Source organism: Dermochelys coriacea, chromosome 9 (genome assembly GCF_009764565.3).
Source record: "Dermochelys coriacea isolate rDerCor1 chromosome 9, rDerCor1.pri.v4, whole genome shotgun sequence".
Classification (NCBI taxonomy): Eukaryota; Metazoa; Chordata; order Testudines; family Dermochelyidae; genus Dermochelys; species Dermochelys coriacea.
The window spans coordinates 61,177,162-61,190,087 of NC_050076.1; the positions used below are offsets into that span (position 1 = coordinate 61,177,162).

A 12,926-nucleotide genomic window follows, 5' to 3' on the forward strand; every position below is an offset into this window, starting at 1 on the left:
CAGCTCCATGGTGAAGTGTCATGAGTCAAACAGTGGAACACCGTGAACTGCTGATCTTTGGCCACCTGGTTCAGTGGCAGAGCCCTAGTGCCACGAGGAAGGCTGCTGCTTGCTGGGAGGTGGATAGCTTTCCTTGTAGGGACCGTGGTTTTCTGGTGAAGTATTTGCAAAGCTAAATCTGTTCCAGATGTCCTAGTCAGTCTCTTATTTACACCTAATTAATCCTCCAGGCTCTAGAAGGTCCATAGGCTAATGAAAACTGAAAGATCCTTTAGCGGTGAGATCTCCAGACCATTGGCATCTAGAGGGTTAAGCGAACCACATGAGAGAGAGAGAGAGAGAGAGATCCTGCTTGTATGATTGCAGGAAAGTCGTTCATTTCCTGCTGATCTACATGTCACGAGTTCAGTCCTCAGGCATGCTAACAAAACCATAGAGCCCACAAAGTACAGAGCAAGCCTCCCTGTGCCCCAAATTAGAGGGAGTTTCTGTGTGTAGTAGAGAATGCAGTAGTAGCAGCAGCACCAAGAACGTCAATATAAGAGAGGGTGCAGGGCTGGTTCGGAGTAATGGGCAGGGGTGGGGAGGGGGAGCTTCAGGGAATGGAGTAGCCAGTACTGGGGCTGGGCACTGCGTGCAGGGACTTATGAGATCTGGTGTTGGCTGTGGCTAGCGGACCCAGGAATCTCAGGGATTTGCTTAGTATTTACTATTCAGATTCTCCTACTGAAAAAAACTTCCGTGCACGTCCCTGCAGGTTTCCCAGGTTGTGGATCTTCCAAGCTGCTACTCTCCCTGCCCCAGCAATGGCTCCTGCATGCAGATCCTTGCTATGTCTATTGGCTGGGTGTAATTTCCACAATGAAGGATTACTGGAGGTGGGGTGTGTCTGACTCTGCACAGATCAATGATGAAGTGTCATTGAAATTAGAGGTGTACTCTCCCCCGGATTCACTCCCTGCAATGGAAGTGATTTGGGGGTTCATCTGTTCCCTCCCTGATGCAGGCATGCAGTGTAATCCACCGAATTGTGTCTGCACACATTACACATGAGAAAATGTCCTCCCATCCTTCCTGTTCTTCTGTATTTGAAGCTAGAATCCCAGCTTTGTTCCCAGGGCTAGATGGGACTGGTGCCTGTCATCTGGGACTGCAGGGTGAGCTGGACTAAGCAGATCATCTGGGGGCACTCTGCCACAAACAGCAGATCCTGGTCCAGGTGTGAATTGGCTGTGTGCATTTAATTGGGGTAATGACTATGCAAGTTAGATTTGGCCCTCAGGCCCCAGGCAGTTTGTCATTGGGCTCCATGGTTTCTCGCCACATTGGCCAGGCCCTGGATTAAAGCTGTTGGTTTATTAACCAATGGGAGCCTTGTCTCTCTGTTTTGCCTCGCCCCACTCTCCCATTCCCCCTCCATTTGTGCCCAGGCTCCTTAGTTTCTCTGCATGGGAGAAATTTAGCAGCCTGTATTTATCCCGTAAGGACAAAAGTCTTCTGTTTCCTTTCTTTGTCTCTGAGGATGGCTGGTCTGTCTAGCACCAGTGGGGGTACCACTGCCAGCCCTCCCCAGATTGGCTTGTCCAAAGCTTTGTTGGGGTGACTCCACGATTGGCTCTTGTTCCATAAGATAAGGTCCTGAAAATGAAGATTACTCAATAGCACTTGGTCAGAACACACACACTGCTTGGCGAATAGCTGCCTGAGTGCTGAGGGCAGTAACCTATCTGGCAGCATGGTTGCATCTCCCTGCTCGACAGCCTTCCTTTAGCCTCTCTCTCTGGCCAGCACTGGGCCCTTCCCTCCGCTCTGGGCCGGGATCAGTGCTGGGGTGGAGGGTGCTGCTGCAGGTGATTGGTGCCGCCTGTAGCTACAGTATAGTGAATCCATTGAATCTGGAGGCTCCGTCTGCCCCTGGGGAGCCCTACTCTGGTCTAGCCAGGCTTAATGGGAGGGGTAGACATCCTCACTGCAGAGATTGAAGCTGATGTCAGTGCGGCTGAGGAGTCCTGGTCAGACTGGCTGAGCTAACCAGCCTTGTACGGTGCAGTTCATATGGGTCCGTTTCTGTGGATAACTGTCCTGGGGCCTGATGCTCCCAGGCATGGCATGTTCTGTCATGCTAGCTGTGATGTGCCCTGGGAACTTCCCTTTCCCCAGCTCCTACTCTGACAGGTACCGACTGCACGCTGCTCATTGGCCACGTCAGCTCAATCCTGACAGCATCTGTCCCCGTTCCTCTGTCAGTCTCCTGCTAGCCAATGCCATTGCAGGATCTGCGCTGGGGACAGCCTCTTCCAGCAGCCTCCTCCATCAGCACCAGCAATCGGCACAGGGACAGCCTCCCCAGCACCACTGAAGCGCAACGGGCAGATGGCACCAGTCAGTCTCCCCTCTCCTGGCCCTGGTGGCCAAAGCTCTGTATCTAGCCATCCATCTTGGGCTAACTGGGCACCTCACAATCATTTGGGGCTTTCAGTGCCACAGCTCCCCTGAGGCATGAAGTGCTGTTACCCCATTGTATAAGTGCAGAACCAAGCAGCAGGGGAGATTAAGTGACTTGAAAAGGCTATGGTTGAGCTAGGAATTGCCTCACCTGTGATCTGTCCGCTGCACCATCCTTCCTACCCTCCCATCTCACCTGTCTCCACCATATAAGGACTATTTATCATTTTCATCTGCCTTCCTTTCCCTCCCTCCCCACCTCCTCCCAGTGCCTGCAGAGAGATGCCTGGAAGTAGCCTTAAATGTGTTGCCACCTTGTTCTCTGTGGCTAGGGAATCATCCCTTTGCAGTAGCCTGCGTTCTCAAGCTGGAATATCCCCCACAGTGAAGCAGCAGAAATGGGCGATCATCCCCCCAACACAAGTATATAGCACGTGTTTGATCTGAACTGAATTACTGTTCTGTGCTCTCCAAGTGGGAGAGATCAAACTTCCTGGAATACTTCCCACGGACCCTGAGGAGTACTGTGAAGCCTGACTTTTAAGCAGCACTAGTGGCTCCACTGAATCTGAAGTGAACCTGAATGGCTGATATTTGACCTACATACAAAATATAAAATTAGAAATCTCCCCCCCTCCCCTGATACATTCCATGTGAATCTGCAAAATAGTTTTAATTAATTTTCTTTTCAAATAAAATTAAAAATCTGTATAGCCGGTTCCATTACCGATTATGCTAGTAAGACTATAGCTAATCAGGTTTCCATTAGAACCCTTTTTCACGTGCTCATAACTTTTTTTCATCACTTCTCTTTCCAGTTGAAATTTTCCAGGCTTATTCTCAGCCTGAAGGTGATTTCTTTTTTTAAACATTTGAGCAAAATCAATTCACCTGCTTTTATTATGTGAGGGGGGGAAGAAATACTTTTCCCTCTCTAGCAAAACCGCCAGGCACCTTTTCATGCACAGGTTAGATTTCTAAATAAAAGGAATGATTATTGGACAATGAAACTTTCCAGAAGTCTTGTCCTAACTGAGGGCTATTCTCCAGACTAATTTGCATCCACAGAAACAAACACTAACCACAAATTGTTTAAATTGACTATTTTTTCACATTTATAGTACGAAAATACGATCTAAAGACTATCGGATAACATAAATAAATGGCATGGTAGCCATTGAAACAGTCAGCATTTGTCAATGGCTACCCCACATTGGTGATGCTGCCTAGGTTTCTTATTAAAGTGTCTCAGATACCACTATGATAAATAGTGATGTTTAGTGGTGACCTCTGCAACATAGGCACTGACTCTGTGGGTGCTCTAGGGCTCAAGCACCCACTGAAAAAAAATAAGGGATGCTCAGCACCCACCAGCCAGAGCTGTTCTGTGGGGCATCTGATCAGTGGCTTAGCGGCTGTCAGAAGGTGCTCAGTGGTGGGTGGAGAGCAGCGAGAGCAGAGCTGGGGCGGGAAAAGGCAGAACGAGGGTGGGGCCCCAGGGGAAGGGGCGGAGTGGGGGCAGGGCCTCAGGGTGGAGCAGGGGTGGAGCACCCACTGGGAAAAATAGAAGTCGATGCCTGTGCTCTCCAGTATTGTAGTTTCCTAGTTCTGTAGATGTTGTCTGTGTTGGTGTTTCAGTGCAGCGTTCTCTTTGGGTCACAGTCACTTTGGGGAAGAAAGGTAACAGAGGCTCCCCTGGAATAATACTTGGGGTCTGCTACTGACCCCCAGGATCAGTATATGGCTATGGATAGAGACCTTTTTAATATTTTTAATGAAGTAAATACTACTGGGAATTGTGTGATTATGGGAGACTTTAATTTTCCAAATATAGGTTGGAGGGCAAGTGCTACTAATAATGGTAGGGCCCAAACATTCCTGGATGTGATAGCCAATGTATTTATTTCTTCATCAAATAATCTCTAAATCAACAGAACGTGATGCCATTTTAGATTTAGCATTGGTGAGTAGTGAGAACCTCCTAGAAGAACAAGTTGTGAGGACAGCTTTGGTTTGAGTGATCATGAGCTAATTCAGTTTAAACTAAATGGAAGGATAAACAACAATAGATCTGCAACTAGTGTCCTTGATTTCAAAAAGGCAAACTTTAAAAAATGAAGGGAATTAGTTAGAGAAGTGAACTGCACTGAAGCACTCAAGGATCTGAATGTGAAGGAGGCCTGGAATTACTTTGTCAAAATTGCAGAAATTATCTGAAGCTTGCATCCCAGGCAAGGGGAAAAAATTCATAGGGAAGGATGGCAGACGAAACTGGTGAACAAGCACCTCAACAGGTGATTAAGAGAAAGCAAGAAATGGAAGTTGGGATGGATCAGCAAGGAAAGCTACCTCTTGGAGGTCAGAAAGTGTAGGGAAAAAGTGAGGACTGTCAAAACCAAAGCAGAGTTAGACTTTGCAAAGGAAATTAAAACCAATAGTAAAAGGTACTTTAGCCAGATAAAGAAAACAAAGAAAGAAGTGGGACTGCTAAACACTGAGGATGGAATGGAATGGAGATTAATCTAGGCATTGCCCAACATCTAAACAAATACTTTGCCTTGGTTTTTCATACGGGCAATGAGGAGCTGGGGTCAATGGCAGGATAGCTAATGAGAACAAGGATATGGAAGTAGAAACAACCACATCCAAAGTGGAAGCCAAACCCAAACAGTTTAATCAGGGATCCTGGATAATCTCCATCCAAGAATATTGAAGGAATTGGCATGTGAAATTGCAAGCCCAATAGCAAGGATTTTTAATGAATCCAAAAACTTGGGGGTCATATCCTATGACTGGAGAATTGCTAATATAGATCTATATTTAAGAAAGGGGGAAAAGCGATCTGGGAAACTGCAGGTCTGCTAGCTTGACCTCAATTCTGAGCAAGGTCTTAGAACAAATTTTGAAAGAGAGCGTGATTAAGGACATAGAGGTAAACAGTAATGGGGGGGGGGGGCGGACGGGGACATACACAACAACATGGTTTTACAAAAGGTAGATCGTGCCAGAAACCTGATCTTTTCCTCTGAGAAGATAACCTATTTTGTAGACAAAGGAAATGCAGTAGATCTAATCTACCTTGATCTCAGTAAAGCAATTGATACAATTTCATATGGGAAATTATTAGTTAAATGGGGATTAATATGAGACTGGAAAGGTGGGTAAGAACCTGTTTAAAGAGGCGACTACAACAGGTCATGCTGAAAGGTGAACTGTCAGGCTGTAGGGAGGTTACTTGTATAGATCCTCAAGGATCAGTCTCAGGTCTAATCTTATTTACCATTTTTATTAATGTTCTTGGCACAAAAAGTGGGAGTGTGCTAATAAAATTTGTGGATGACACAAAGTTGGGAGGTATTGCCAATATGGAGGAGGACCAGACTATCACACAAGAAGATATGGACGACCTTGAAAATGGGAGTAATAGAAATTGGATGAAATTTAATAGTGCGAAGTGCATGGGATTTAGGGACTAACAACAAGAATTTTTGCTATAAACTGGGGATGTATCAGTTGGAAGTGACAGAGGAGAAAGATCTGGGTGTATTGCTTGATCACAGGATCACTGAACTGCCAATGTGATGTGGCTGTGAAAAAGGCTAATCCAATCCTAGCATGTATCTGGCAAGGTATTTCCAGTAGAGACAGGGAAGTGTTAATACCATTATACAAGGCACTGGTGAAACCTCATCTGGAATACTGTGTGGAATGCTGGTCTGCCATGTTTAAGAAAGATGAATTCAAACTGGAACAGGTGCAGAGATGGGCTACTAGGATGATCAGAGAAATGGAGAACATACCTTACAAGAGGAGACTTAAGGAGCTTGACTTATTTAGCTGAACCAAACAAAAGCTAAGGGGAGATATGATTGCTCTGCATAAATACATCAGAGGGATAGGAGGGAGGGAGAGGAGTTATTTAATGCTCAACAGCACTAGAACAAATGGATATAAATTGGCCATCAGTAAGTTTAGGTTTAAAATTCGATGACGGTTTCTGACCATTAGAGGAGTGATGTTCTGGAGTAGCATCCCAAGGGAGCAATGGGGCAAAAAAACCCTAACTGGCTTCAAGATTGAGTTTGATAAGTTTTTATGGAGGGGATGGTATGATGAGATTGCCTACAATGGCACATGGCCCATATCTTCAATGGCTGAAGATGGGCCGTTAGAGGGAGGAAGGCTCTGAGCTACTACGGAGAATTTTTTCCCAGGTGTCTGGTTGGTAGGTCTTGTCCATATGCTCGGGGTCAAACTGATTGCCATATTTGGGGTCAGGAAGGAATTTTCCCCTGGGTCAGATTGGCAGAGCCCTGGGCGGTTTTTCACCTCCCTCTGTAGCATATGGCACAGGTCACTTGCTGGTTTGAACTAGAGTAAATGGTGGATTCTCTGTAATTTTGAGGTCTTTTTAAATCAAGATTTGAGGATGTTAGTAACTCAGCCAGAGGTTATGGGCCTATGACAGGAGTGGGAGGGTGAGGTTCTGAGGCCTGCAATCTGTAGGAGGTCAAACTAGAGGATCAGAATGGTCACTTCTGGCCTTTGAGTCTATGAGCGGCGCACATTGTGGCACTATAAAAATGTGGTGATGTCAGAAGAGAAGTCAATGTTTTCAATCCTCCCAGTTATTTTTCTATAACTTTCCATCGTCTGTTTTGTCTTCATGTAAACTGTCTGTTTAATTTAATTGTTACAAATTGACACATTCTGAAGTGTGGGAGAAAGAAGGGTCTGGTAGCAAGGGCGGTAACTCAGCCAATTGCACCTACATTATGGGGTTTTCCAGGAAATCTCTTGGATGTGCAGCATGACAGAGTCGGTGTTGCTATGGAAACCTTACTTTTGGCATTTTCTAGCTTTTGATTGTTTCATTTTCAAATAGTTAGAAACTCAGGTGAATGTGACACTTCCTTTAATATGGATTTAAACTGGAACTGTTTGAAATGTTTTGTTTGGAATTTGTTTTAACAAAAAAAAGCATATTAGTCAAACCTGAAATTTCAGCAGGAAAAGGCCATTTTTGATTAAATATTTCAATTTTTTTCACAGAAAATAACAAATTTTACTTTTTGGACAAACTTTCTTAGGCCAAAATTTTCAGTAAAACCAAAATGCTTGCCTGCCTAGCCAAAATGTTTTGGTTGCCAAAATACAAAAAAAAGTTTTGATTTTTAATTTTTTTGATGAAAAACCTGAAATATTTTGTAGAAAAAAATTCACAAAAAAGGAATCATTTCCTTTTTCCATCACATTTTTTTTGTGTGCAGAAAAATAATAACTAAAACAAAATCCTGACTGGCTCTACTTTATACACAAGGAGTATAACTTTGCAGGTGGGTTGTCTAGGTAGGAAGATAGATAGAAGGCTGGGGTCTCCTCTCCTCTGTCCATTCTGCTTGTACATGTGCAGCTACTGGTATTCTTGTGGGAAATGCTGCTTTCCGCTTCCTTGACTTAGGGTCCTTGATAAGATGCTTAGTTAGAGAGGGCATCCAAAGCAAAGTACAGAAGGATTTCTTTCCCGCTTGCTCTTCCTTCTATTCCAGGGGTGGCCAATATGTGGTTCCTTGTATAGACACCGACTCTAGGGCTGGAGCTACAGGCACCAACTTTCCAGTGTGCTGGGGGGTGCTCACTGCTCAACCCCTGGCTCTGCTGCAGGCCCTGCCCCCTCTCCACCCCTTCCCACCCCCTCCCCTGAGCCTGCTGTGCCCTCCCTCCTACTTGCCATGAAACAGCTGATCAGGAGGTGTGGGGAGGGAGGGGGAGGCACTGATCAGTAGTGGACGGGAGGTCCTGGGAGCAGGGTGGGGGGAGCTGATGGGGATCTGCTGATGAGTTACTGTGGCTCTTTGGCAATGTACATTGGTAAATTCTGGCTCCTTCTCAGGCTCAGGTTGGCCACCCCTGTTCTATTCCCTTTGATCAATAATCAATATACTTTTTTTCCTTCCTGCATCTTATGAGAAAGGTAGGAATTCCCACAACAGATCAAATCAGTGGCCCATATAACTCAGTATTCTGTCTCTGATGGGGACCAGTACCAGTCGCTTCAGAAAAGGTGCAAATGATGCTGTACTGGGCAATTCTGGGATGACCTGGGCTTGATAAAAATGTATTCCTAATCCCAGGCAGTTAGTGGTTGGCTTATTCTCTGAACCATGAGAGTTGACATCCATCTGAATGCCTAGCTGAGCTCATATAGCTGAATATTTTTACTATTCACAGGAATGCGTAGTCCTCTTCTGCATCACATTACATTTTTTGCCTTAGTAATATCTGGTGGCATTGAGTTCAGCAAATTAATTATGCATTGTGTGAAAATATCCCCCCCCCCCAGTTTTAAACGTGTTGTCTTTTAATTTCATTAGTATGTCCCCTTTGTCTTGTATTAATAGGCATGCCCTGTGCTTCGAATTGTTTTATGTGCCGCTGTCAAGGAACTTCTATTTAGTCTTCTACTGAAAAAAAGTCATCTTCTTAATCACTGCCCATATCAAGTCTTTTCATGCACCTAATAACTTTCTTTGCTTTTCTGTGGATCATTTCTATTTCTGTGTCATCCTTTCAACGATGGGGTGACTAGAACTGAACATAGTATTCATGGTGAAGTGGGTGGGGCCAGTGTTTTCATTGAGCTGTCCCCAATGATGCCCAGGTCTTTCTCTTGTGTGGTTGCAGTTCATTTAAAACGTATTGATGAATATGAGTATAGGAGCAGAGATTGTTCCTTCTGTTATGCATTGCCTTGCACTTGCCTTCTATTAACGTAAGCTGCTGCTGTATTTTCCAGTCATTTAGCTTCATTAGGCCTTTCTGAAGTTCCTCACAATCCTTTCTCTGATGACACAATTTTACATCACCTGGAAATTGTCACCTCCTTTCTCATCCCTTCTTCCAGATTACCAATAAATACCTTTTAAATTGAACCCATCTTAGCATCCGATGATGCATCCGATGAAGTGAGCTGTAGCTCACAAAAGCTTATGCTCAAATAAATTTGTTAGTCTTTAAGGTGCCACAAGTCCTCCTTTTCTTTTTGCAGATACAGACTAACACGGCTGTTAATCTGAAACCTGCCATCTTAACATGGATATCTTTAACACCCTTGCATACTAAACACTGACCCATTTCACTTAATATCTGTTTTCTCTCTCTTAACTAGGGCTGATCAAAAATTTCACATCAAACTGTTTTTGACAGACAACTGGGTTTGACAAAACTATTTTTTTTTTAGAAAAATGTCTGCTTTCCCTAGAAAACTTCAGTTATTTTGCTGAGAAATTGAATGCCTGAAACCAAAATCTCTCATTTTTTTTATGCAAAATATTTTGATTTCCAAATATTGCCCTGGTGCCTCATGGGAGTTGTAGTTTGGTGCCTCGAATCCCTATTCTCTTCTCCAGGTCAGGCTCACCAGCTGGATTACGACTCCAGTGATGCACCATGGCCAGGGACTCCCGTGATGCACCATTTCCTCTCTTCAGAAGGTGAGACTATAATCTTTCTTTATCTCTCATGATGTGCCAGAGAGTCAAGCCTATGGAAAAATGAAAGCATGAGGCACCATGGCAGCATTTCGAAATCAAAAGAGGTGACATTTTGGCCACATTTTTTGGCATTTGAATTTCAGCCAAAAATGCCAAAATTTCTGCAGAAAACCTCCCAATTTTTTGACCAGCTCTACTCTTAACCCATTTCCAGTCCATGGCAGCACATTGTTACTCTTGTCATGCCTACTTAGTTTCTTTAACAGTCTCTCACGGAGAACGTTATCAATGGCTTTTTGAACATTCAGTTACGTTCTGCTACCTGTTCTCCTTTATCCATTAGTTTGTTGACTCCCTCAGAATTCTGGTAGGTTGGAGAGGTAAGATTCTCCTTTGGAGAAGCTGTGCTGACCTTTCCCAACCAGATGCTGTTCAGCTAGGGTTTTTAGAACTGTCTTTGATCCTTTTGGAGATGTTGTGTCCCTTGTCAGGACATGCATCATTAGCTCCACTGGGTTATCTACGGCAGTGCTTCTCAAGCTATCTGATGTGGGGGACCGGCAATTTTTTTTTTCCAATGTGCGCGCAGACTGGCAGCTGATGGCTCGCGGCCCGGCACCGGTCCGGGGACCACCACTTTGAGTAGCACTGATCTACAGGGTGGGAGGAAGAAATCAGTAGCACTAAGTGTGAACACTTTTCCTGAACTTTTATAAACTTGCCTCAGGAACCTCCTCTGATTTTTCAGCAGAGACTGAAGAAGTTCAAACTTAAGCTGCTGTCCCAATAAGCAGCTGTGTGGCTGTTCTTTTTTTAGACCATATAAACAGCTGTGCTCCTGTTTCAGAGGCTTCCTTTTGAGGCTGAATAGTTCTTCCTTTGTTAAAATGGAAAAGTTTGTATCGTAGCCTGGAATTTCTGAACCTGCCACCTGGTATTTAATACAATACACAATGGAAGTGTTGCCTGTCTGACAGCTGTGCTGATTTGCTTGGTACAGAGGAGTTTTCACACTGCTCATGCATCTGCACCATCAGGAGATTGTCCTGTACCTGTTTTCTTTTTAATGCCATGGGCTGGCCCTTTTCGAAGGCAGCTCCATCTCTGTGCTGTCCAGGGCAGGAGGCATAATCTGCCACTGAAGCAGCAAGTAGCATCGATGATGTAAACACCGAGCATAATAAAACAATTGATTAGTCACTGTTATTCTTAGTTTAGCCTGCGGTGTGATGCCTAGGGATTTACATGTAATTCCGTGCATCGGTTTGAGAATAAATACATTTAAAACAAGCCATCTTTCCTACATTCTGTTTCAGATGCTTTGAAATATATCCATTTCCAACTTTACTATTTCATATTGATGCTTATGATTTAAACAACACTGTCAGTTCTCATTGGGCTAGAGGGAGGGACTTGGCCCCTTCAAGGCATCTGAGTTTGACCAAAGCTGCCCTCTTGTCTATGGCAGATGCATTTGCCCTCTCTTAGAAGGTGCAGAGACTTCCCTCTCCCTTCTCTGGCTTCAGAGTAGCAGCCGTGTTAGTCTGTATTCGCAAAAAGAAAAGGAGTACTTGTGGCACCTTAGAGACTAACAAATTTATTAGAGCATAAGCTTTCGTGAGCTACAGCTCACTTCATCGGATGCATTTACTTCTCTGGCTGTTAACCACAGTCCGTATTTACTCTGGGGGTGGATGATGTCACTTTCTAAATAAATAAACAGGCCATGAGCTGTGACAAGCAATGCTAAAAGTTTGGCAAGGTTTGTGGAGCTAATATTGTGAACAGCATGATGGTTAGCTTGGAGTTCTGCTGGAAGCTCTCGTCAAGGGAAATGCAATGGGGTCCCTACACTTCCAGTTTTTCAAGGACTTTGGAATAGATTCTACATCAAAGTCTATTGGCTGAAAGGCAGAGATGAGTAAATGAGGGTAAAATAGCTCCTTGGATAGAAAAGTGGCTCATGAGAGAGAGTGGCTGGTCACAGTAAGTGTACTGAGGCTGTCATAGAATTGTAACTATGAGAGATGGAAAGACGGTAGTGGTTTGCTGGGGTGGGTGAGAATAGGAAAGTGGATGATGCCAGAATTTGTTCCTTGCAGCAGAACTGGAGGGACAACAGATCGGGTCATTGCAACCAGATTGAGTGGTGAGTGAGTGTAAATGGAGAGCATGTGCTTAATGTGATAGGCATGCAGCATGCTGGCCTGGAAGGGGATGTGGCAGTTATACTGGGACTGACAAAATCCTTGCCTGTCAGTCTAGTATGATGCTGTGATTAAAGAAGGCAAACTGAAGAGTAGGCTATATTAACCAAGGGTGAGATAATGCATTACAAGAAGGGGAAGATATTGAGTACAATATATATGGCACTGGTTAGAATTTAGGGTTCAGTTGTGGCCTCCTTGGTATTACTGCCTGATTGAGTACCCTGCAGGACTTCCAGGGTGATTTTAGGTTTCAGAAGTATACTGCAGAAGGAGCTTAGCACACTTCTACTGGAGACAAGACGACTATGAAGTGGTCTAAGGGAAATGTTCTGAAACACGACAGGCTGGCGAAGTGCAACGACAAACTGTTCATGGATGAGAGACTCAGAAACCACTACTTGCGGGTAGAAGAACTATGTAATCAAGTGTGGGCAACTCAAGCATTATACTTATACATCTGCTCGTAGAGCTCCTGATATAGCTGAAAACAATGGACCTGTAACAACCACCAAATATGAAGAAGATACAATCCTAAAATCAGACTTGTATCACTCAGCTGTAAATATGGAATAAGTTGCAAAGTGGGGTTATTGAATCAAACTGTGTTAAAATACATTAAACATTGGGTACTCATGTAGAGAAGCTTAGTGACAAAGCAACAGCCAATAATGCCATTCCACATATGAAGTAGACCCTAGACCTGAAGAGGAGCTCTGTGTAGCTTGAAAGCTTGTCTCTGTCACTGACAGAAGTTAGTCCAATTAGAAAAAATTACCTC

At 44.2% G+C, this 12,926-nt stretch overlaps 1 protein-coding gene across 4 annotated transcripts in view; it reads left to right on the plus strand.

Annotated features, from left to right (window-relative positions):
- Positions 1 to 12,926, plus strand: part of LOC119861755 (probable E3 ubiquitin-protein ligase MID2) — a 312,271-nt gene that overhangs the window by 63,727 nt on the left and 235,618 nt on the right. The window lies entirely within an intron of this gene.